At 37.1% G+C, this 26860-nt stretch overlaps 1 long non-coding RNA gene across 1 annotated transcript; it reads left to right on the top strand.

The window, feature by feature from the left end:
* The first annotated feature begins 7172 nt into the window (after positions 1-7172).
* On the top strand, positions 7173-7826 carry LOC132620336 (uncharacterized). Its single transcript, XR_009574785.1, has 3 exons — positions 7173-7321; positions 7370-7446; positions 7518-7826. It is a non-coding gene; the product is annotated as an uncharacterized LOC132620336 (long non-coding RNA).
* The last annotated feature ends 19034 nt before the right edge of the window (positions 7827-26860 follow it).

Here is a 26860-nt window from a genome sequence, read left to right as displayed (position 1 = left end):
TCACTAACATTATATCCGATCTTCTTCAGACTTGTTAATGGACAGATGTTGAGTCCAGACCCCCCATCAATCAATACTTTAGCCACAAACATGTTACGACACTTGACAGTTATATAGAGCGCTTTGTTATGCATGCATCCTTCTGGCGGCAGTTCTTCATTATCGAAACTGATTCGATGGCTATCAAGTACGCGCTCAATCATCCCAGCTAACGCCTCACTAGCTGTTTCGCTTGGGACATATGCTTCATTCAAGATCTTCAACAGTGCATTTCTGTGCATATCCGAACTCAAAAGCAAAGAGAGAATACGAATTTGAGCATTGGTCTTTTTCAACTGATCCACGACCGAGTACTCACTAGCTTTAATTTTCCTTAGAAATTCTTCTGCTTCGAATTCAGTCACAACCCTTTTGGGAGGTACGTTGGTTTCCTTAACTTGCCCCAATCTAACTAGCTCTTCCGGAGAATAGCATCTTCCAGACCTTGTCATTCCTGATGTCTTAACCTTGTCAGTGATCGCGTCCTTTCCTCGACATTCCATCACAGTTTGTTGATAATTCCATGGTACGGCTTTTGTATCGAGCACTAGTAACTGATTTGGTGCTTGAACTACTTCCACAGGCGTTGATGAAGCTCCTAATATCTCGACAGGCACACAACCCCTTATCACTACAGCCGGAGAAGCAACGGCTACAAGATCATGATCTTCCACACGATCCACAGGCACTATAAATTCGGCTGGATTGTCATCATTTTCACCTATTCCAATCATATTTATCGTGGCCCCATCATGGGCCGGGAGTGGATTGTTAACCACATTTGGTGCCGGTTGCTTGACCGTGATCTGTTTTTCTTCAATAAGATCTTCAACCTTATGCTTCAATGCGTAACAACGGTCAGTGGAATGACCTTTTACCCCTGAATGATATGAACATGTTTTAGTGGGATCAAAGCCTCTAGGTAGTGGATCTGGAATTCTACCTTCCACAGGATACACTAAGCCTGAAGCTTGCAGTCTTTCAAAAACAACGCTCAGTGGTTCTCCCAATGGTGTGAAATTTCGAAACGGTTTATTTGGACGAGGTGCGGGTGCATTGTTTTGATGATAAGGTTGTGATGGTGGAGCTGGATATGTTGGTGGTCGTGGAGCTCGGTGTGCTGGTTGTGCATGGTAAACAGGGTAGGATGTTTGTGGTGATTGAGGTTGGTAAGATGACAAAGTTTGATCGTATGTATATGGAGAATATTGGAAATATTGTGAGTGGTGAGCGTTAGGCTGGTATCGCGGGGGTCGTTGATGGTGGTACGAGGTGTTTCCCAAAGCCATTACCGAGGCTGCTTCCTTTTCTTTTTTCTTTCCGCTTCCGAGAGTACCTGTTTGTATAGCCCTACTAGTAGACTGCAAAGCCGCAAGACTCGTTATTCTCCCTGTCTTAATGCCATCTTCGATCATGTCCCCGGCTTTGATCACCTCTGCAAAAGTTTTTCCGCCCATTGTCACCAAACGTTCATAGTATTCCGGTTCTAGTGCTTGAATGAAGAAAGTAACCATTTCTGTCTCCTCCATGGGTGGGTGTACTCTAGATGCTTCTTCCCTCCACCGTATAGCATATTCGCGAAATGATTCGATTGACCTCTTCTTTAATTTTGTAATCGAGATTCTGTCAGGAGCGATCTCGACATGAAATTTATAATGATCCACAAAAGCATTCGCCAAGTCATCCCAAGTACGCCATTTGGTTGTATCTTGCTTGGAATACCACTCCAAGGCTTTTCCACTCAAACTCTGATTGAATAGTTTGACTCTTATCCCTTCATTCTTCCCCACACCAATCAACTTTTCACAATAGACCTTCAAATGGAAGAAAGGGTTCCCCGACCCATCAAACTTCTCAAATTTTGGAATCTTGTAACCTGGTGGCAATTCTACCTCAGGAAATGCACATAATTCTTCATATCTCACGCTTTGGTTACTACCAAGTCCACGCAAACTTCTCATGGCATCCTCCAAACTTTTGAGCTTTCTATTTATCATTTCATCATTAATTGACCGTGCCTCATTTTCAACTTCGACATAATGATCAACATCTGTGCGACATTGTCCCTGGATTTGTGTCATGGGTGGAGCTGTGGTATAAGTATATACTGGCGGAACTTGATGTGCATTGGTAACATCATGTGCCGGCGGTATGAACTGAGTTTTTGAAGAGGTGGTTGTAAATAAAAGGGGAGCATTTTGAGTGAGGGGTTCGGAACGAACCGGCTGAGAGGTGGTAAAATAATTTGCTTGGTTAAATTCGTCCAAATTTGGGAATGAAGGTGGCATAGGCAAAGTCTGACGAACCCCATGAGATGGAGTCATATGTGGTGGCGTTTGAGAAAATGACCGGTTGTGAAGTACCATGTGACTTAATTCAGCAACTCGTCGCTCCAAACGAGCAATGATCTCCAAATGTGTTTCTGGATGATTAGAAGATGTGGGATCACTCGTGATCGGCAAACTAAGAGATGGCTCAGATGAAGTGGTTGCATTGATCAAACTTTGCTCCATTTTAGAACGAGTCTTTTTAGTTAACCAGATGATTAGTGATGAGTCAGAGTCTGATTTCTTGGCTCTAGACCGTGTGAAATATGGATGCTCTGCCAGTTCCCCTTTAGCACAAGTCAACCTTTTATTTTGAAAATAAATTTTAAAAAGAAAAAAGAAAAAACAAGAAAAAGAAAAAAGAAAATGAGTCAGTATACGGTAAGGACATATTATTGCATATAAACACATTATTGCACATAATACATCGCGTTTTATAATGCAAGGGACCTCTTTATGCCAGAGGTAGGCCTAACGAATATTTGAAGGACAAACATGTCTTTTATGTATTATTCCACAACTCCTCCTAAAAGTAATTTGCAAGAATAAAAATTATTACATGCCAATAATACATCTCAAAATCAACCTAAGATATCTAATACTTCAACTTCACTAATTTCCTTTGGTTGTCTTCAACCTCCGGCATTAATTAATGCTCCACGGCAACCTGCAACAAAATGTCAGTTTCCTTGAAATATTTATCTATAGAGTATTAGGTCCACATATTCCACATATTTGTCCTTCAAATAATGCACATAGATAGTGAGTAGTGTCACTTAGAGTCATAGACTCATTTGGACATTTGGTAAGGTTGACTAATGAACTTAATACACCAAGGGTATTAAGCTTCCTAGGTTTAAAATGATGCATGTCCTTACAAGGTTTTGGTTTTGCTCTACCCTAGGTAGACTAAGAATGGTTTTCCTATGACACAAGGCTCCCCCAAGCGGACAACTTGGAAGTGGAAAGTCTGTGGCCGTCGACTGCACCGCCGATCGACTAAATCCACAAGACCAATCCAACTAATGGGGTAATTTAGTAGTGCACGGGCGCAAACTGCGAAGCCGCTTTAAGTGTGTGAATATGTGTGAGTTTTCCAGGAGTGGAAGAAATATGAGCGAAATGCCAATTTAAGGAAAGCAATAATATACATATTACATAGAAAAATTTACATAAGGAATAAAATACAAACACTTAAAAGCATATAAGGGAAAAGCAATAATGAAGGCAAAAAGAAAACAAACAAGATATTCAACAAATTAACTATTAACCTAAGTCTGTTATGGTTAGAGCCTAAAGTCCCCAGCGGAGTCGCCAAGCTGTCACACCCCATTTTAACCGGGTTGATTTAGGAGTATGACGTATTGGTGATTCCCATTTATTCTTTTGTTTTAAGGAGTCGCCACCTAATTAATTTACGGTGAATTAGGACACCTAATTGTTAACGAAGGTAAAGTTAAAACTAAACCTCCGTTAATAGTCTGCTTAACCAGTGTGATTCTAGGTAAGGGCTCTATATTATCCTAAAGGGAAGGGGTTAGGCATCCTTTAGAATCCGTTAACTTACGGTTATCCGACCAAACTTAGGTTAATTAATTTAGAGTAAATATAATGCTTAAATTTTAAAATGGTTCACAAATGTTGCTAAAGTTTTAGAAGGAAAATATTAGTGAAAATAAGGTTTACAGAAAATACAATATAAAAGAAAACTTTAAATGCCATTTTTTAGAATAGGACTTATGAATGTCGCTTAGATTTTAAATGAAAATATTGTAAATGCTATTCATAATAAAACATATAAAGGATTTCAAATAATAAGGATATTAAAAATAAGACTAGTAATTTGCATAAGAGGAGATTTCAAAATGCTATTTGAAATAAAAATTTATAAACATTGCTGAGGCTTTAAATAAGCATGCTAATAAACTTATAGAACAATGTGAATAATTTGTATCAAAGGAGATTTCATATGCTATAAAATTCGTAAATATTACTAATGCTTTAAATAAAATGTTATTTAGAATGAAATTTGTAGGAAAATATGATAATTTGCATAAAAGAGGAAAATTCAAACGCCGTTCAAAACAAATAAAATTTGGAAATGTTGCAAAAGACTTTAAATAATAATGCTATTAAAAAATAAGATGTTGCATGAAATAAAAATAGAAGAATACGCAGGTTGTGGAGTGTTTTAATAAATACTTGGAACAAACTAAACGATGAAATATTAATTGACTTTGCATTTTTTAGAAGTATAAATAAAATTATGTATTATTAACTGCATTCGGCTAAACGCGTGCATAATTTAGATAATCTTAAAAGATGTTCACAAAATATTTTTTAGTTCTTTCCCTTAAACTAACTACCCATTCTCTAACCAAACCTACTAATTGATCCAGATTTATCTAAAACTAAAAAGTTAGTTTCCTAATACAAATCAGTGAGCACAAAATAAAATGAAAGGGTAATAAATCAAATGGGCCAGCTGCTGCTGCTGTTGGGCTTTTAGCCCAGAATTTTTATTTGCTGCGGACAGAGCTGATGCGAGGGAGATTATGTCGGGTTTTAGCCCAACACCGAATGCGGAGGAAGACGAGTCCCTCGGACTCGTATGCGATGGTCATGCATAAAATGAAAGGAAGAGGATTAGTATATTATCAATGGATAAGGTTAAACGTAAAAATGCAAACTCAAAACAAATCAGCAAATTGTGTATATACTATGTATATTTAAGTGTACTTCATGTATACACGTTCATAGCTGTTTTAAATAGAGGTATACCAGTAATTACGTAAATATGCATAACCCACAGAAATACACTTGCAACAACGCACAGAATTTAAACAGCATCAAATGATACTATAGACATGCACACAGGACCTGCTAATACATATTTATCCATGTGGAGATGCTCGGACTATAGATTAAGTATATTGGCAACGTATAACATATATCAAGCCTAAACATGGCATATTTGCGACGTGTAAAACACCTGTTGAACTCAGGAAGGATGCTTATAATATTCAGGCATATTTTCTAGTTCTCCTTTTTCTATTTCGAAGCTAAACACTGATGACTATAACAAACTATCACTATTGCCAGTAACTTATGATCCCATTCAACTGAAATCACAAATGGCCTCTTTTAACTTTACACAAATCACAAATTCATATATCATGCTAAGCGCTAATAATACAAGAACAAATTACGCGTTGCCAGCCAGTTTTTACTCCATCAGTTCTGCTTCTTTATTCTACCATCAAGCAAAAAATGGAAAATAGCATTTCTCACACAAATAATAGACTGCCAGATACCAAAGTTTTAAATTTATCCAGGGCATCAGGAAGGAGCAATATGCATTTAGCATGTTCATGCGACATTCAAAGAATGACTGCTATATGCAATGATGAAGAATAGGTTCAAATCCAACAGAGGAAAACCCAAGAGCATACTGCTAAACACATTGACACTTAGGCAGATTTGAAGGCTTTGCACATGACTCATGGTGATTAAATTAACGAGCCTACAGCTCAGATTGACTTATGCCTAGACAACAAGTAAATCCAGTGATAGTCTAACAGGCCTATATTGGATAGAAATTCTTTACATATTTTAACCAACTTGTAATCTATCAATGAACCATGGACTAAATCACATTGGAATTCCTTAACCTGCTAACAACTGGGCCAGGTTTGGATCACTATGGTGGCAATAAGACACAGACCAATGCTTGATTTAAACTATTGTACAGTTAGTCAAAGTAGCAAACTGCCTAAACCAAATTGAAATTATAAGAAATCAGCAATCTCCAATCGATCTCATACTTAAATCATTCATCCAATTGTCCAAACATGAAACCAAAACAAGTTCCAGGAAATAGGATGAAGCATAAATGAACCCAAACTATAACAGGCGTACTAGAAGTATAAGATAAATTAAACACTAATCGGAAAACATTCGACGTCTTAAATTGAATTAAATTTATGGAGCGAGGATACATGATCAAGAATGAATTGCCATGAACACCAGTCAAATAAGATAATAAACAGCATCCAAACTCACATAAAAGCCAATAATATACTTAAGGAGTAATCAGACAAAGCTAACGCCAAACTGAAAATTGGGCTATGTTAAAGTAATAATGCAATAGCAGCTGAGCTAACCTATAAGCAAATGGTATTACATTAAACTAAACAGAAACAGACTTATGATACTGAAACTACATAACAACTCTGAACTAATCCTTAGTTTTAATTATCGATCACAAGTATTAACAAACACATAACAAACAGAAAAATAAAATCAGTACACAAGACAAATTAAGACGAGTTCCTCTAAAACGCCAAACAGAGCACACACATATGTAGACCAAACTATGAGCAAAATGGTTTAAAGAGAAAAGGTTACCTTCTTCGGGCGCAGCGAAGTGAGGCGAGGGTTTCGATATCTACCTCGAACACCGCCGAACCCGAGCTTGCGATGCTCGGACTCACAGCAGCACCAAAGTAAACGAGAATAAAATTGGTTTGATATTTTGATTTGATAATAAAACAAAATTGAAATTGCTAATAGAACTCGTATTTTGGGGAATTATAGGCGACTAAAAGACTCATATTTTAGAGCTTTTTCGGGGTTTCAAAACTCGTTTCAGAACTTTGATTTTCAGAGCATTTTTTTTTGCAATTTGAAATCCCTATTTTTGTAGGGGATTTATGGGGATTCAAGAACTCATTTTTTGAAAGGGGATTTCGGGTTCACCTCTGGCTTTGCAAGGCAATTTTTGGGGGTTTTCCAACCTGTCCCATTTCGGATTCAACGCCGACCATTTATAGGGTTTTGGCTCTTTTGAGTTGAAGAAAAAGGAGAGAGGAGCGGGGGAGACAAAACGAGCTGGGGTGATGGTGAGGGTAGCGTGGGTGTGACAGGGGTAACGTGGGTGTCAGAGGAGTGGGTGTGTCAGGGTATGGGTGTGTCAGGTGGTGGCGACAGACGAAGGTGGTGAGGTCAGACGCGTGGGGGTAAAGGTGCGGTGGAGATGACAGAGGGGTGCGTGTGCGTCAGAGATGTCGGGTGAGTGGAGGTGTCGGACGTAAAGGTGCGGTGGAGATGACAGAGGGGTGCGTGTGCGTCAGAGATGTCGGGTGAGTGGAGGTGTCGGACGGTGGTGGAGTTGGCAGAAGAAACGTGGGGCGTCAGGTGAGGGAGATGGGCGGCGCTAGGGTTAGGGGTAAAGGGAGAGGGAAAGAGATGGAGGAGAAACGGCGGGGATGGGAAATGAGGGGAAATAAGGGTTTTCCCCTTTTTTTGGACGAGATGGGTCAGACCCGGTTCATTTATGGACCGGGTCAATTTTTAGACCGGGTATTAAAAATGGGCTAATGAATTAAAAATATGGACTGGTCTAAAAATTGAGATAAAAAATATGATCTAATCCAAAAAATGTTAGGAGTTAATCGGACTTTGATTTGGGGTCCGGTAAGTCAAAATACAGACCGAGTGCAAGAAATAGTTTGGCTTTAAATTTGAATAAAAGACCCATTTTAATTAATGAATATACCGAGGGTGACAAAATATTACTTAATACCAAAAAATGTGTGATTATTAGACTCGGGTAATAAGATCATATGGTGTTATGATAGCCGTGTAATAATATATATTATTTTTTCTTCGAAAATCCGCACTAAAATAAATACTTTTTATTTAATTATGCAAAGATAAATGCGATGCGTGCGCGTAAGCTGGTAAAATGCCGAAATGATAAAAATTGTGAATAATAATAATAATAATACGGTAAATAATAATAATTGATAGAATGATACAATGGCGGTATTGATAAGAGGCTAATAATTATAGTAAACATAATATATATTTTTTATTTTTTTCCAAAAAATATTAGAAGCTTAAAAATAGGTATTTTGGCAGAGAGACGGGACAAAATTGGGTGTCAACACACACTTTGTTAGCAACCAGTTCAAGAAGATTATCAAGTAAACTTTAGTAGTTAAGAGATGGAATGGATCCATAGTCTATTAATCTACAGAAACTAGCGAATAAGAGATGAAATGCCTTCATAACTAGATAAGGATTTATTTTTTAACCAAGAAAGTAGGTAAAATCAATTTATAGAGTAGTTGATTATGATTCTTCCCAAGAATCCACTAATAAGTTCAACAATCTCAACGATATTCCATCAGGTAAAACAAAAGGGCCCGATCCTTCTCAAGAATCCAATTACAAGTTCAAATCACATCAAATAGAGTCAAATAGCGATGAGACAAAATGAAATGCAATGAACATTATACCCCAGTATACATAAGCTCTTGCGGTAGATTTCACGTGACCCATGAGGGACTCGTGGGGTGCATATACTTACCCGGAACCACATCTCGCAGATCACATTGGGTATCCAACCAATGTTGGCTATAACATCTTCACTCCATCCGAAACCAAATCCAATCGGATCACATCAGACTATCACCATATGACACACCAAGTTAAATATACCAGAGATATCATATGAAAACATGAAATAATTATGCAACCAACACGTAATTACATTGTAGTAAAGAGATGCTATAAATAGCTCATTGTCATTATTTAGACGTGTATTAGAGTGATGTATACACAGTTAATAAATATCATGACGACTAATCAGGTTTGGCTACATCAAGCCCAAATATAACGAGACGGTCAAGTCAAATAAGTATCTACCAGCTAATGCCCACATGTTTTCATATTCTTGAATACGCCATTAATTACATGTTTATTAATTTATCCATAACATGACACCGGTACCCATGCAAGTGCTCATCACCTTACGAGCATGGGACTCCCATTTCCCCATTTCTCTCCTTAATTAGTCACACTTCATAAAGAGTCTAGTAAGTCTCAACATGACTAGCTTAGACTTGAAGTCCCAAAGTCACGAATGGACTTGCCATTCCTCAACGCTTTTGAACGATCCCAATCTCGATCCGAGCGAAGCTTAAGTCTTCCAAAAGCTTTACTACATCCGAATTTAGCAAGCAAGTTTAGTCTAGTCAAAATAGTACTCTACGAGGTTAAACAAGTCCAATGATACCTATATCGCTATATAAAATAATTTGAACTAAAAAGTCAACCCCTAGCCCCCGAGGTTAAAACTTGAATTTTATTGAAAATCGGATTACCCATAACCCAAATAACCTAAATCTCAAAATTCACCTAAATCCGTTCACGAATCGACATCCAAATTCATGATTTTAATTCTCATAAGCTTAGGGCTCAAATTCTCAATTTCATCCACCCAAACTTGGAGTAAAACACTATTGAATGACAAAAATTACGGAAAATACCAAAATCAAGGTTAGAATCTTACCCCTCTTAAAAACGAGTGGTTAGCCACCAAAATTGCCAAAATCTGAGCTCTAAAACTCGTAAAATCAAATTATGAAATGTCAAGTCAAATTTGATTTAACATTCTGCGTAGGTACACCCTTCATCACGATCACAAGACCACCTTCATTATCGCGAAGACTACTGACGCGAACCCCATTGCGAACGCATGAGCCCCTCCGCGAACGCGATGCATGCGCTGATTCCACCCTCTTTGCGAATACTATGCCCATGTCGTGATCGTGGTGCCTTAGCCTTGGCCTTTATCGTGAAAGAGATCCCTCTATCATGATCGCGAAGGGTAATTGCTAGCACCATACACCAGATAAAAATCTCCCAAATTTTGATTTGATGCCCGAAACTCGTTCCAAACCGCCCAGATACAAACCAAATATGCACATCGATCATAAAACACTCTACGAACTTGCTGGAATGCTCAAAACACCAATTTGGGGTCGTCTTGACCTGATGTTGATCGGGGTTAACTCAAATCCATCCTTAAACTTAACTAGTTTGGCCTTGGATAAAAAAAGCATACTCTCTCCATACAAAATAGACCGTTAACTGATAACGGGTAGATTTTCCCTATCTCACCGCGTCTGAGCAACACGCCCCGGCCCTTGGGGACGCCGGCTTTGTCGGAAACGGCACGTGAGATGGAGAACAAGACTCCACAGACCAATGCGATCCCAGAGAAACCTCCAATTGCAATTCATAACAACTATGCTGAAGCAATTTTATCGAATTCAACCCAAAATCCAAATACCCGACTGGGTAACCCTAATGTTAAAGCATCATACACAAGACATGACGGAAAAACTATTGTTCTGTTCAATACTAATGAATTCTATAGAGTTATGACAGATGTATGTAAGTTTACTCTCATAGGCAAATTCATCAAAACCCGACCACAAATCGACAGGATAAGAACCATATTCAAGGAGAAAATCACAGTGAGAGGTACAGTTTCAATTGGTGTTTTCGATTATCATACTGTTTTTATTGACTTCTCTTGTGAAGGAGAATTTAAATCGGTTTGGTATAAGAGATCGATTGAAATAGATGGCCAGGTGATGTGGTTAGAAAAATGGACACAGGATTTTACGCCGGAACAGGATTCTCCGATAGTACCAATCTGGGTATTACTGCCGGAACTTCCTTTCCATTGCCATGCCTGGAATTACATTAAGCAGATCGTAGCTCCTTTAGGTGTTCCTTTGACTATGGGTCTTGCAACTGAACGAAGAACGAGACCAAGTATGGCAAAAGTTCGTGTTGAAATAGACCTGACCAAACCCAAAATAAACTCTATCTGGATAGGTTCTGAGAATGAGAATTGTCCTCGTAAAGGTTTTACTCAAAAGATTGAATATGAAAACCCCCTTAAATTCTGTGTTCATTGTAGAATCTTGGGCCATTCGATATTGCAGTGTAGAAGAGTGAAACAAAAGGAAGATAAGGAAAAAGAGACCAATGGAAACAATGAAATACGTAATGAGGAAGAGGAGATAACAGAAGGGAGATATAACAAGGACACTAAAGTAACAGAGAAAGGGAACAAAGCAGGAGGAAGTCAAAGTGAGGAAAGGGTAAAGAACAACAATGAAGAGTCTTTGCCAAAAGAGGGAGTGAAAAAACAAAAACAGCAGGGGGAAGAAGGAAAGATAGGAGTGGAGAAACAACAAGAAATGAAATTCAAAGCTGGTGCTGCACAACAGAATATAAAAGAGAAAAAGGCAGGGAAACAAAAAAAGTATAAAAAAAAAGAAAATGCCAAAAAAGAAAACATTGTTATGGTAGCTGCTACTATAAAACAGGGCAGAAAAAAAAAGATGATTGGAAATGAGGAGGAAGACAATGTCCAACTTAACGAAATGGAAAGCATGGAAGAACAAAATAAGAAAAAGCAAGAGAGGCAAAAAGAGAACTCTAAGGATTAGAGTTATAAGGATAATGACAAAGAAGATCTTGATGAGGGTGAAAATAGCAATAATATCCAAGAGCAGGAGGGAGGAAAGAACACTGACATAAAATATGATAAGAATGTTGATGAAATGGAGAAACATAAAGATGGAGACAAAGAAAAAGGGCAGGAAGAAGCACAATCTAGCAGTCGCATAGAGTTATTTGTGGAGATAAATGCTGGACAAAATATCCAAGAAAACAAGGGGCAGGATCACAGCATGAGGGAAGTTCCACAAATGGAAAAGGAAGATTACCAAGAATCAGTGACCAATGATAAAGGCAATAGCCAGGAACAAAACAAAGAGGAAAGAACCAGCAAAACAAGGAACAACAGTAGAAAGAAGGGAAAAAATAACAGGAACAAGACTAACTCATCTAATCAGGGAGGAGGTAGTAACAAAAATATTATATCCTCAAGTTTCCAATGATAAGTACAATTTTTTGGAATATAAGGGGAGTTAGATCAAAAAAAGCTATTCATAGACTCAAAAGACTTGCTAATATCAACAGAATGGTTTTTATAGCTATTTTGAACCATTTGTTGACAAAAGCAAAATAAATGGTTACAGGATATTTCTTGGCTATCATCACTGTTGTGCCAACTCAAATGGAAAAATATGGTGTTTTTGGAATCATTTGGACCATTCAGAGATCATGGAGGACAATGAACAACATATTACTATTAAGATGAAGAATCAGGCCACTGATAAAGGCTACCTAGTTTCAGTAGTTTATGCCAAATGCTCTGCCAGGGAAATGAGAGATCTCTGGGATAGCATTGACAACATCAACAACTTCTGGGATGGACCATGGTGTATAGGAGGAGACTTTAACGTAATTATGGACCCTGAAGAGAAGTGTGAAGGAAATCCATACAGAGCTAGTAAAAGTCTGGACTTTATCAGTATAATGGAAGCTTGTGGTCTTATGGACATTGGATTCACTGGACCCAAGTTTACTTGGTGCAATAATAGAAGCCCCCAAAAAAGAATATGGAAGAGGCTTGACAGAGTTTTCATCAATGACCTATGGGCTAATGAATTTAATAGCAATATTGTGAAACATTTGGCCCGAATAGGATCAGACCATAGACCATTACTGTTGAACTCGCATAATAGCCAACAAATCCATATCAAGTACTTCAGATTTTTGAATTTTTGGACAACCCAACCTTACTTCCTACAGGTGGTACAACAAGTCTGGGAAACAAGAATTGAAGGTAACTCTATGTGGCAACTACAATCTAAGCTGAAACTGCTTAGTAAGAGACTAAGCCAGTGGTCAAAGGAAAGTATTGGTGACATCAATGACGAGGTGAATAATTGGGAGGCCAAAATGCTAATTCTGGAAGATATGGACCTTCAAAACAACACTGGTCATGATAGAGAAGAGCTTAATAAAGGTATGCTGAATATAGTAGATGGTTGGGACTGCAAGATAATCTATTGAGGCAAAAAACTCAGACAAATTGGTTCAAGGAGGGAGACTATAACTCAAGATACTTTCATAGTGTCTTGAGAGATAGAAGAAGGAAACTTCACCTACACAGAATCAAGAACACGAGTGGTAAATGGATTGAAGGTGATGAGAAGATTTCTAGAGCTGCTATCAAACACTTCAAGAACTTCTTTAACCTTAACTATCAGGAGAATGATCACAGAATTATCAATTGCATTCCTACTCTTATTACTGATGATGATAATGTCCTGCTCAATGCTATGCCAATGGAAGAGGAAATTAAAAATACTATCTTTAGCATGAATGCTGAAAGCAGTGCTGGCCCTGATGGCACTTATTTATCCTAGCAGCTGAAGTTTTATCTAGATCCCTGAATAAGCTCTTCAACAACAGTAATTTTATTCCTTTTTCCATGAATAAGAGGGGCCCACAGATCAACCACCTAGCTTATGCAGATGACATTGTCATTTTCACTAGTGGGAACTCTAAATTTGTAAAGCTTATCATGAGAAATATCAGAAATTATGAAAAGGCCTCTGGCCAAAAAGTGAATGAAAGCAAGAGTTTCTTCATTCCTTGTGCTAAGTCTAGTCCTTATAGAATAAATAGACTGAGACAATGCACTGGTGATTTGGAGAAATCCTTTCCTTTCACTTACTTGGGTTGCCCTATTTACTCTGGTAGAAAGAAGATTGAGTACTTTGATTCCATGGTTACTAAAATGGCTAAGAGAATGAATGGCTGGCAGGGTAAAATGTTGTCTATAGGTGGGAGAACTGTCTTAATCAAAAGTGTTCTTCAATCTCTGCCTACTTACACTTTATCAGATCTTAACCCTCCCAAAGGCACCATTAATCTTATTGAAAAACATATGGCCAGATTTTGTTGGGGATCCTCCATAGAGAAAAGGAAATTCCATTGGAGTTCTTGGGAAAATTTATGCTACCCCAAAGAAGAAGGAGGTGTTCGAATTAGAAGTATGTTTGACATCTCTAACACTCTTTCAATAAAAAGATGGTGGAGAATAAGGACTAAACAGTCCTTATGGGCTGATTTTATGAAAGGGAAATATTGCTCTTACAAACATATCAGCCAGAAGAAGTGGATAACTGGTGATTCACAAGGTCGGAAAAATCTTGTCTGGGCCAGAATTAAGGCAGAAGAGCATATTAAATGGACTATCAATGTAGGGAATAGTAATTTTTGGTGGGACATTTGGACTAATCGTGGGCCATTGGCTCTTGTTCCTGGTGTCTATTGTGAAGGTTTATTGGCTCTCTTAAATGCCAAGGACTTCATGCTTGACAGAAAATGGGATCAAAGAACCGTCACATGCCTTCTTCCCCCAAACATTGTTCAAGAAATTATGATGATGGATATAGGCCCTGAATATCAGGAGGATGATCCTATTTGGGATTGCACTGAACATGGGAATTATGAGAACAGTACTGCTTGGCATATAACCAGGAAAAAGAGTACTAAGAATGAGTTTTTAAGCAACATTTGGCATAAAGCTATCCCGTTCAAGATGTCCTTTCTTGTATGGAGACTTTATCATGGGAAGCTGCCATTCAATGAAGCTTTAAACAAAATGGGCATTTATTCTAATGATGTTTGCTACTGCTGCTCTAATTCGGCGGTCAACTACATAAACCACACCTTCACTCATGGTCAAGCTGCCAAATATATTTGGAGATACATTGGAGCACCTCTTGGCATAACCTACCACTCAGGTCACATTACAAGGACGGTACAGAATTGGAGAAATCACAAGAGCAGCAATGATGTCCATAAGCTAATACTTCAAATTGCCCCCATATGTATTTGTTGGGAGCTATGGAAACAGTGGACCTCTTGTAAATATGATGATCAAAGAAAGATGGATAAAAGGAAGATGGAATACCAAATTATCTAGAACATTAAAGTAGCAGTGAATCAGCGGTTTCCCAACTGCATCCTAACAGGAAGCTTGCCGAAGATCTGTGAGAACATTGAAAAATTCCAGCCTGCTATGATAATCACTCAGGTCAGCTGGCACTCCCCTGCCCAAGGAATTTTGAAGGTGAATGTTGATGGCAGTTATTTCAAAAGCAAAAACAAAGCTGGTATAGGTGGTATTATAAGGGATAGCAATGGTGAATTTTGTATAGCCTTTTCCAAACCAGTGGACTGCTACAACAGCAACTACTCGGAAGTAAAAGTTGTTGAATTTGCTGTTAACTGGTGTAAAGTTAATGGATTCAACAACATTATCATAGAAATGGATTCTAAAATCATCAGTGATATGCTCATAAAAAAGACCACTGCTAACAAGAGATTGAAAAACATCATTCAAAAAGTTATAAGAGAAAAATGAAGCAGTGGAATTCATTCACTATTATAGAGAAGCTAATACCATTGCTGATTACTTGGCAAAACTCACATCAACTAGTGGAAATGAAACCTTGTATACCTCCTTTCAACAAATCCCAAAGGAAGTTAAAGGTTTAATTCAACTAGACAAATGGAGGTTCCCCTCAATGAGAAGGAGATATGACAAATGTAATTTCTTTGTAAGTTGAGAGTATATATTTTTGCTAGAGAAGGATAATGTATAGGCTTAATCCTTCCTTTCTTTTTGGAACATAACATGTACTTGACTTTGGTTAGAGGTTTTGGTCCATGTCCCCCTCTAACATGTAATTGTTTTGTGATCAATTGACATGGTAGGGGTCTAGCCTAACCCCCCACACCATTGGGATCATAACCATGGTGATAGCTTTAAAAAAACAAAACTTAACTAGTTTCTTAACCAAGTATTGAAAACACTCCCGAGCCCCTCGGGATCCTTCTCAACCATCTAACTAAGTCATAAAATAAATCATGGACCTATCAGAATTGTCAGAGCTCGAAGCCGAATTCGTTAACCTAGATGTTGACTTTGGTCAAACCTATTCCTTATTTCAACTTGAGAACCTTAATTTAGTCTTTCTTCTCTGATACTCACCCAATTGCCTCGAGAATCATGTCACCCTCACTACTAAAAAACAGGTTTTACCGACCTCAAAAAATCGACCTCGGTTGAGGTCGGAAAAAAACTGACCTTATGAGGTCGGTAAAGTCATAATATTTATTTTTTAATTTTTTAAAAAATAAACCGACCTCATGAGGTCGGTAATATTGTACCAAAATTTGAAAAAATAATATACCGACCTCACTAGGTCGAAAATTTATTTGATGATAATTATTATAACTTTATTTTTAAATGATAATTATTATAACTTTATTTTTCATGAGGTCGGTAATAATTCCGACCCACTATTTTCCAACCTAATTTTGAGGTCGGTTTTTGGTCAAAACCGACCTCATGAGGTCGGAAATAGCCATTTTTTGAAGTCGGTAAAACCTATTTTTTTTAGTAGTGTCTCCCACACAAATCAAAATACCCTTTCAAAATTAAGAGAAGGATCATTTTGGGAAAAGTGGACCCAAAGCTCAAAATGACTGAACTCGGGAGCTGTGCCACCCACTCCCTTTCCTCTCAAAGGACTGCCAGAGAACCTCTTCACTAGAAACTGCACATAAAGTCATGACAAAAATCCTAATGCCACATAATTCAAATGCTCCCTAATGTACTCCAAAATCATATAACCTCCCATCATCAAGTTTATTGATGATCCAGGAGGAGAGGCATTGGTTTTCGTATCAATCTCTAATTAGCCATTGAAATGTTCTGGTGCTTCACCGGGGACTTTTTCCGGAGTTCAGTTCCAATATCTTTGGATGAGATATTGGGAGTCCGCAACTTAAATGATCTCAAAAGTGAGATTTTGGTCCAAAATAACTCACAAAAATAAAAAATAAAAATTATAAAAGTGCATTTTGTGGACAAATTTTGTGCGCAATAGCAGTTAATGGTAATGGTCACCGTTAAGTTCAATTGCACACAAAATTTGTGCGTAATAGGGATTTAATAAAACACTTGACAGTCTTCCCCACCCGATCGGTCCCCCCTACATTTTTTGCCATTAACAAACGATTTATGAGGCCCCACGTTCCAAAAGTGTCATTTTCGTGTCATTTTTTAACACGAAAGTCAGTATTCTCGGTATATTCAAGTCAACGAACAAGTTTCAAAGCTTGGATTTCGAAATAAAGAGCCATAAAACTCGATTTTAAAAACTCAAAAACAACCTTTTATTGAGGTATTTTACTATGAATTTTGCAATTACATTGTTAAATATATTATTATCCTAAGCATGATTAATGTTTAATAGTCGCGGATTTCGGAAAAAAAAATTATGCATTATTTTGGCGCGCATTAGGGCTGTCCATCAAGCCCCTTTTTAGATTTTTTATTTTTTTAATTTGTTAATTGTTTGTTATTTGTTACTGATTTGTTAATTTTAAATTATTTGTTAATGATTTGTTAATTGTTTGATTATAGGAAAATATACTAATCTCCTAATAATATCTTTATTTGCTAATTATATAATTGTTAATTTTTTTTTATATTTTTTTAATCCATGATAATTATTAATGTGCTAATTAGTTGTCTAATTGTATGTGTTAATCTAATTTTATTTGCTAATTAATTATCTAATTTTACGTGCTAATTAGTTATCTAATTTTATGTGTTAATGTGCTAATTGGTTATCTAGTTAATTATCAATGGTTAATTAGAAATAGTTAATTCTTAATATTATAAGTATTTGTTAGTTAATTGTAGTTAGTATAATAATTAATTAGAAATAGTTAATCCTTAGTTTAGGATTGAACATCCTTAGTTTAGGATTAAAAATATCATTAATATAACATTAGTTAGTTAATTGTAGTTAGTATAATAATTAATTAACAATTATTAATTAGAAATAGTTAATCCTTAGTTTAGGATTGAAAATCCTCAGTTTAGGATTAAAAATATCATTAATATAATATTAGTTAGTTAATTGTAGTTAGTATAATAATTAATTAATAAATTTAGATAGTTAATATAATTTCTGGTTAAAAGGATTAGTTAGTTAGTATATTTTTTCGATAAAGGATTACATAATTAACATTACATGTTAATGATTAATTAAATATTATTAATATAGATACGATACCTCCATGGATCCCAACCTTCATCTAGGGCCCTTCGATCCATTAGTACTTTATTAGTAGGCTACTCATAGGTCCCTGCTGTTATGGGATGAGTTGATAGATTCCAGTACGCTTCTCCGTCCCCGTAGGACAGAATATGCGTGGGATCTTTTAGGGGCTCAGCACCCACATCCTCGTGTCTTAGATATACTTTATCGGGGTGGTATCTACCATTGTGTCTCTACTGGTTGGGTACAGCATGATAGGGCTGTTGTGACGGCCATGGTTGAGCGATGGCAACCGGAGATCCACACATTTCATCTCCGCATTGGTGAGGTCACTCACTATCACGCTTCAGGATGTGAATGTCATGTATTGGCTACAGGTAGATGGGTGCTCGTTATACATTGAGGAGTCTCAGCCGCCGCCGTCGTATCGGAAGGAGTTGATTAGGCTCACTGATTACATGCCCGGGGAGGGTGAGATATGGGGACAGACTCGGATGTCGATGATTTCCCTCTGTGCTCACTTGCGCCTCTTAGAAATCGAGCATTCTATTGTAGACGGCACACCTCATGTAGTTTGTACTTACTCATTATATTCTGGGGTATCTTGTTCCCGAACACATCAGGTTCACGTGTGAACTTAAGGTATTTGCTATTTTTGGATGATCTGGGCGAGTTGAGATGTTATAGCTGGGGCGCTGCTGTTCTAGCTTACCTATGTCGAGCATTATGTAGAGCGTCTAGAGGCGTCCATAGGGATGTCTCTAGATTTCACACGCTCCTCAGGTAATATATTTAAATATGTGTAATTTTATTCTTAATATATCTTTTTGAAACAATGACTAATAAAATATTTTTTTAATGACCCTTTCAGATATGGGTGTGGTCTAGGATGAGGCTTTTCAGCCACGGTCTAGGATGAGGCTTTTCAGCCCATAGCTACTCAGCCTCAGCCTGACTTCATTGCTGAGGGCATGCGCACGGAGATGGACGGGAGGCATAATTTGAGATGTGGATACGTACCACAGTCTTCTTCCGTTCAAGGATCACCTAGATCGTATGATGACGAACATGGTAAGTTTTTTTGATTTTGTATTATTATTTTATTGTTTTACTATTAATTGTCTTTTATTGTTTACTAATTCATTTTTGTACAGTTTTTTATATGGAGGTTGTATGATCAAATTTTGGATTAGTTACTGGCGTTTTGTAGGGCTGGTAAGCCCATGTAGAGGTCGCGGTGTCTCTTGACACACATGGATATTGTCGAGGATAATGCACCCTACCACGTCTTACGATAGTTCGGGCATGTACAAGATATACCTTGTTACACCTCGTAAAATTTTCCGTGAACGTACAGTGAATAAACTAACGAAGGGCACGACATATACGATGTTTTAGTAAGTAATAAATAACGTTTGATGATTTTAAATAAGATTTCAAAGACATTTGAGGTGAGAAACGAAAGTTGTTAAGGAAAGCAAGGTATATGTTGTGGGTCGGAAAGGATTTACGAGTAACAAGTTAATGATGATTTAATAGTGCCTTGGAGAAGAATTATAACGTCCCTTAGATCGTTAATGAGGTGTTAAACAAGTATCAAGAAGGTTCCATAAGGATTGGAGATCAAACGAAGTGATGAGAACAAGATCGGAGAAAAGATGGGTTCTACGGCCGATTATACGGTCCGTATAATGTTATACGGTCCATATAATGGATCGCAGAATCGTCACAGTGAAGTCCCTCACTGATGGGATTATACGGTCACTTATACCGACCGTATAAAATTATACGGACCGTATAATGTACCGTTAAATGAACACAGAAGTGAGAAGTTGACGGGGTGATTTCACGGTCACTTATACGGACCGTATAAATTTATACGGACTGTATAATGTGCCGTCAAATTGACACAGAAAGGGATGGTTGCTGAAGCAATTTCATGGTCACTTATATGGACCGTATAAATTTATACGGACCGTATAAGTGTCCGTATAATTTCGTCGGGACAGATTTTTAATTTATAAAAAGAGCACCCAAGTTCATTATTTTCATTTCATTTTTCATTCTCCACAACTCAAGACTTCTCTAGAAACTTCCACACACTTCATATACAAGAACCCAAGAGAAATTGATGATCAATTTCATCAAACCCACAAAAATCAAGTGTAAGAAACACATTAAAGTTCATCCAAGCCAAGGAATATCAATGGAAGTGAACTAGGGTTTTGGTGCAAGAGAGGTATTTCAACTCAAGGTTTATTTCTACACTATCTAAGGTAAGTTTTATGGTATTTACATGTTATTTAAGGTGTTGAAAAGTTGAGACACTTGGATTGTGGAAGGGTATAAGAAATGGGTCATGAAAGTGGGAATAGTGTTATTTTTGAGTAATAGTTTGGAATGAATCATGAATATTGATATGATTAGGATTGTAATCACGTTATGAATGATGTCAAGAGCATGATAGAAACATTAGATGAGAATGAATGTAACGTTGTATTATGATTATGATTATGGATGACCTTGAGAAGAAATTGTGGGAATTAGATAATGATGAGTTTGATAAAAGTTATTGATGATGATATTATGAATGTTGTTATTGACATTTGGGAGTTAATATATGATATGGATAAAGTAGTATAAATAAAGGAGATGTTGCTCAAATTTCTCTAGCTTAGTTAAAACGCGCTTATGTTATCGACTATCTAATATGAGTATGAACTCTTTTGAAGGTAGAAACGTGAATATTGGAGAGGAGCGTTCAAGCGATAGAGTAGCTAATCAAAAAGGTATGTAAGGCTAATCCTTTCCTTCTAAGGCATGAATCTTCCTAATTTTCCACGATCTTCCTAAATAACGGAAATTATGAGTCTATGACTATAAGAAGCCACCTATGCACATGATAAAGAAAGGAGATACGATATGAGCATGTTAATGATGATGATGAATATAAGTATGAAGAATCTTAGAGTAATATAAGATGTCCATGAAACTAATGATCCCAAGTGTAGTTTCATTGATGATTTTCCTTGTGTACACTCACCTTAAAATGCTAGTCCCTCCAAGGCGAGACATGACGATTATGATCACTCCATAACGTAGTCGGGGGTTCGCGACCTTATGTCACCTCGACATAGCCATGGTTACCTCCCAGTTCTAATGTAGGATTAATGATGAATGTATGATGATGTTAAGTTATGATAAGATTATGATATGCCTATGAGATGTGTAATAATGATGAGTTTATGATTGATTACATGACGATACGATTCCACCGTGCCTAGTTGGCCGGGCATGTCACCGCGAAGGCGGGCTGCGTATGATTCCACCATGCCTAAATGGTCGGGCATGTCACCGCTAAGGCGGGCTGCTATATTTACACCAAGCCTAGAGGGCTGGGCATGATGACCACTAGTGGGCGGCATATGATGGTTACCCGGACGCGGGTTAACGATGATGATTTATATGACACGACAATGTATGTGTTATGATGATACATGTACTATGATTATATATATGATGTATGTATGAAATGTATCCACCCTTAAAAGTTACACAGGTTTTATCTTCATCTTATGACTTATGATTTCCCTATCATGTTCATTTCATTCATGCCTACATACTCAGTACAATATTCGTATTGACGTCCGTTTCTTTTGGACGCTGTGTTCATGCCCACAGGTAGGCAAGGAGACGGTGCAGATCCATAGGAGCCATCAGCAGATTTACAGGAGCACTCCATTATTCCGGAGGTGCTATTTGGTTGATTCTTTTGTGTGTGTATATATATATATATATATATATATATATATATATATATATATATATATATATATATATATATATATATATATATATATATATATATACATATATGTATTTTGGGCACGACGGGGTCTTGTCCTGTCCATATGTCTAGTCCTCTAGTAGAGGCTCGTAGATACGCATGTGTGGGTAGTATGGTCTCACGATGTTACTATTGTATATATGTATTATTTTGATAGCCGAAGGGCTTATGTATATAAAAGTAATTATGTTTCCAAATGAAAAATGGTTCTCCTATGATTATGAGTATATGATTATTAATGAATGTATGCTTAATAAGTACGATGAGTAATAGAATGAGTGGTGCTCGGTGGTTAGCCCCGGGTACCCGTCATGGCCCCTAGTCGGGTCGTGACATACCTGAGCCGGTCCTTTAGGAGTACGACCATTATACGCAGGACGATCGTGCGGCCGTCACTCCTACATATCTGGCCTTTATGCAGGAGCAGATCCATCGTTAGGATCATAGGATAGGGATGCTAGCGGTGGTCAGACATACGACTCTTATCCTAGAGTACATGAAGTGGTACCGGCAAATCACATACAGCTTGATTGGCAGCCCCAAGATGCGTCATCCAGATGGTCGAGGATATGCAGCACTCACGGGACAGTATGAGGCGTTGGTAAGTTTACCCCACTTAAACTTAATTAATAGTCTTATATATTGCGTTACAAATTTATTTAATCATTAATATTTGCAAACAAATACAGCTGCAGACCGTACAGATAATACACTGGGTAGGCATGGACCATATGGATTCCCCCAAGACAGTGGGATTTGTAGCCCGGATCGTTGAGCTAGCCGATAGTGGTACACGATAGTCGCAAGGGCTCGGACGTATCCATGAGCGTATTCCAGAGCTCTCGTATCAGGCATTGGGTGATTGTGGTCATGCTCGTGCTCGTGGAGGCAGTGGTGATAAATGTGGTGGTGGCAAAAAGGGAGGCGGGGAAGGGGGTATCAGAAAGGGTGGGGCCAGAGGGGATGGTGGCCGAGAGGTAGGGATAGAGGGGGTGGGCCAGAGGGGGCTAGTGGATGAGATGGTGGCGATGGAGGCCTCTGTCTAGGAGATGAGCCTGACGAGCATGCTACCGTTCTCACTCTAGCCCAGCAACATCTGTCGACTTCAGAGCACTTGTTGACTTTTTCCTGACTGTTGCCACCTCTATATACGCCGGCAGAGCTATATTCAGATCACATAGACTGGAGATCAGTAGAGGCATCAGTGTCTGCCAAGTATCCAGTTCGTCATTCATAAGGTGAGCGACCAGCTCGTAATCTACAGAGTGGCAAGGAGTTGGAGTATGACTACACATTCATGGACTTCAACATGTTCCAGAGCCAGGATGTAAGTATTTAAAATAATTATTATAACAAATTAAAATGCTTATACTAATCATTATATAATTTTTCATTTCTTAAGATCCAGCTCCAGCACTATCTACAGCTCCGGCTCCGGGGCCCGCTCAGGAGCCCCCTCTGAAGACTGGTAAGGAGCCAGTTGAGGAGCCCTCTCAGGAGCCCGTCGACGCACATGTTTGATTTTTTACCAAAAGTTAATGTATTAATTAAATCTAAATTATAATTAATACTAATTATTTATATGTTATTTTAGGTTCATCTTTCTGTGCATGTGGACCCATCTCCTGATGAGATGGACCTGTCTCCTGATGTTGATGAGATTCTGACCTTACATAGCGCACGTAGACTCCAGAAGAAGCATATTATGCTCAAGGGCGCAAGGAAGGGAAGTAAGGATGCTCATGACATAAAGCATCCTATTATTAAGAAGAAGAATGGGGATGGAGACAATGATGAGGGTGGTGGGGGGATCGCCTTAGGCCTAGGGTTACTCTAAAGGTTCCCACATGTGGGACCTAAGGTTACTATAAAGGCTCCCACATGTGGACACATTAGATATTGTGTATATGTAAATAAATTGCACATTTTATGTTAATATTATATATTTTTGGGTATTATTTTCTTAATAATAATAAGCTATCTTAGTCTTTATTATTGTTTATTAATAACTCGTGCGACATCCTAAATTAATTATGAAACAAATTTCGACATATTCGAAATAAAGTAATTCCTTGACTAAATAATAAAACGCTTAAATCAAAACCTTATAAAATAACACTTAAACCTAACGATAATAAGTTTCCAAACAAAACTTACTTCGGGGCACTTTACTACTCCTAAAATGACGATCCAAACTTTTAGGTATACTTGATGTATTGAGCCTACATTATTGTTCGCAGAAAAAGATATCAGGTTCTATATAAAATATTAATATTCCGGAGTTCCGAGACATGACTAATCTCTAATCAAAGTATGGAAAAAATGTGAATTTCAAAACTTTTGAAATTATACAAAGTGTGGGAAAAATAAAACTAACCCCTATTGCGTACAAAATTAATGCGCAATAGGACTTAACTGTAGCCGTCACAGTTAACTGCTATTGCGCACTAATTTTGTTTGGGTTATTTTGGATCAAAATCCCATTTTTGAGGTCATTTAAGTTGCGGACTCGAGATATTGGTGGTGTTGTGCTCTATTTTGTACAAGATAAAGAAGTACATCGTTTTATAGGTAATGATGCTAGCAATAATTGGTCGTCGCAATAAATGCCTAATTGTTACGAGGTTACGGGTTCGAGTCGTGGAAATAGTCTTCTGCAGAAATACAGCGGCAGTTTAGTACATCGGGCTGTCCTTTGTCACGAACAGAATGAAGAAATCTGTTGCTTTTGAAATTATTGTATTTTTATAATTACAAGTGTCAATTATGTTTCTTCAAAACTAACACATGTTATTATTTCATTAGTCGATTTGACGTGTCAGTAGAGAGTGAGTTTTACACACATGATTTCAGGGATATAGATGTTCAAAATACACACCTCTGCCAAACAAAGGGGTTTGAATGGTTATTAGCAAAGCTAAAGTGTTTATCTAGCAAATTGGTGTCGACTTCAAGTGGCCATCATGTATTTGGCCTTTTTGTAATTGCAAAACATACAAATTAGAATTATTTTTTAAATGGAATATATTGGGATATTGTGTAGTGTAAAAATTCAAGAAAAGGAAAATGAGTATGTTTGAATAATTAAAAAAAAGAAAAAAAAAAAGAATAAGCATGATATAAAGGAGAAGCTGATTGAAGTGTTTCTTCGTGCTCGGAGCACCGTGTCTTACTCCATTCATATGGAATGCCCGCGTAATTAACACGGAAAAGGCTGCCATTAAACTATTGAAAATGACTTATTTATGTCACTCGTCAATAGTTTGACTCATTTATATTATTTCCGTTATCAAAATGGCTCATCCATGCCATTTTTCATTAATACCGATTGTACAATACAAGATATGACACGTGACCTCTAGTTAGAGGTCGACGTCATTTAATTAATTAACTAGCTTAATTTTAAATCCCAAATTAATAAAAAGTCCGACTCATACACCCGATCCACCCAAATTCCTTTTAACCCACAACCATGGAACCACTGTCCAGCAACATTGGTAACTAATGTTAATTTGTAATTAGGTGAAAATGCAGTTAATAATATACTACTTACATTAATCGTATAATGAATGAGGGAGAGGGAACAAGATTGGAATTTTTACGCGTTATAGCTACTTCTAATACATAATTAGTGGTAATAACTATCTTTTATTTTAATTACTAATAATAACTAAATACTTTTCTAATTTAACTATTATAGCTACACAGTAACTTTCAATTACCATTTCACAAATACACCTAAAAATTAGCACCCCTAATCCTATATCCCCTTTTAATGATAACAATATTAATCACTTAATATACATTACATTCTCTCTCCTTTTTCATAAATTCTTACCTTTTTAAAAAGGAAAGAATCTGTGAATGCCCAGTGAAATAGTCGTGTTCTTTCTCTTTTCCCCCTTCTGCAAAAATTTCACTTCCATTCTCACCAATCAACAAGTTTTTTAGGGTTTTGAGAAGACGAAAATATATGTATTTGTGTATGTTCTATGATATAACTACCAATTTTTGTGGTTGGTGGTGTATTTTTGTAAGTTTTTCCTATATATTTGTGTATTTTGTTCAAATTAATTCCATTAGTTCATCTAGTTTCAAATACACGGGTGACGCAAATACATGGTAAGTTTTCTATAGATTTATGTATTTTGTTCAAATTAATCCCATCAAATACATGGGTGATGCAAATTGTTACTCACACAAATACATGAGATTTAATATAAAATACATGGGGTTTGATTGGAAACTTCAAATACATTAGTTCTGCTATCAAATACATGGGTAAATAAAAAACGAAATCAATATTGAAAACTTCAAATACATTACCACTAAATACATGGGTGATGCAAATTGTTACTCACACAAATACATGATATTTAATATAAAATACATGGAGTTTGATTGGAAACTTCAAATACATGGGTAAATAAAAAACGAAATCAATATTGAAAACTTCAAATACATTGGCTGTTAAATATTTTCAAATTTTGAATTTTTGATTTTTTACGTTTGAATGTTGAAGATTGGATGAAGGAATAGAAAACGGTTATGGAAAAGAAATCTAAAATCTAATTTTGTGGAAGAGTATGGTAAAAAATACCAATTAATAACTAATTAAATGATCTCACCATTATGGCCTAAAATCAAGGGATATGTTTTTTTTTTTACTATGTTTCTATGAATTTACACGCATCAAATACATCCGAAAAAATACCTTAATTTGGGAAAACATAGCTACAAATGGTAATATTTAAAAGGGTAGCTATAAATGATAGGAAACT

This window comes from Lycium barbarum, chromosome 11, assembly GCF_019175385.1.
Source record: "Lycium barbarum isolate Lr01 chromosome 11, ASM1917538v2, whole genome shotgun sequence".
Classification (NCBI taxonomy): domain Eukaryota; kingdom Viridiplantae; phylum Streptophyta; class Magnoliopsida; order Solanales; family Solanaceae; genus Lycium; species Lycium barbarum.
This window is presented reverse-complemented; position numbering and strand designations above follow the sequence as displayed.